Genomic DNA, 1,098 nt, shown 5'->3' with positions numbered 1-1,098 from the left:
GAAAACATATATTTTGTTTTGTTTTATTTTATTTTTACAAACTTCATTTTCCATGGAAAATAACTATAATCAACCACAATAGGAATAATATTTATGGATAGCCACTAATAATTCATTAGTCTTCCCTTATCCATGGAGGAGAATTTCTATGACTTCCTCACACCAGGGATAATAACTAATTCGAAATGCTGTTTCACCTATACATACATACATACATACATACATACATACATACATACATACATACAAACATAAAATTTTTATTTGGGGGTGGGCCAAACTAGGTGGTGCTCAGGAGTTACTCCTGGCTGTGCACTCAGAAATGGCTCCTGGCTGTGGCCGGAGCAGGTAGGGCATTTGCCTTTCAAGAGGCTGATCCAAGATGGACCTTGATTCGATGGCCAACGTCCCTATGGTCTCCCAAGTCAGGAGCAATTTCTGTGCACATAGCCAGGAGTAACCCCTGAGCGTCACTGGGTGTGGCCCAAAAAATAAAAAAAAAAAAGGAAGGAAGGAAGGAAGGAAGGAAGGAAGGAAGGAAGGAAGGAAGGAAGGAAGGAAGGAAGGAAGGAAGGAAGGAAGGAAGGAAGGAAGGAAGGAAGGAAGGAAGGAAGGAAGGAAGGAAGGAAGGAAGGAAGGAAGGAAGGAAGGAAGGAAGGAAGGAAGGAGGGAGGGAGGGAGGGAGGGAGGGAGAGGAGAGAAGGAAGGAAAGAAGGAAGAAGGGAGGGAAGGAAGGAAGGGAGGAGGGAGGGAGGGAAGGAAGGGAGGGAGGGAGAGAGAGGGAGGAAAAGAGGGAGGGAGAGAGGGAGGAAAGGAGGGAGGGAGGGATGGAAGGAAGGATAGATGAAGGAAGGAAGGGAGGGAGGAAGAAAGGAAGGAAGGATAGAAGGAAGGAAGGAGGAAGGAAGGGAAGGAAGGAAGAAGGAAGGGAGAGAGGGAGGGAGGGAAAGAGGGAGAAAAAAAGAGGAAGGAAGGAAGGAAGGAAGGGAAGGAGGGAGAGAGGGAAGGAGGGAGGGAGAGAGGGAAGGAGGGAGGGAGGGAGGAAGGAAGGGAGGGAGGAAGGCAATCGCTCCTGGCAAGCTCGGGGGACCATACGAG

This window comes from Suncus etruscus, chromosome 20 (assembly GCF_024139225.1).
Source record: "Suncus etruscus isolate mSunEtr1 chromosome 20, mSunEtr1.pri.cur, whole genome shotgun sequence".
Lineage (NCBI taxonomy): Eukaryota > Metazoa > Chordata > Mammalia > Eulipotyphla > Soricidae > Suncus > Suncus etruscus.
Note: the sequence above shows the minus strand (reverse complement) of the source record.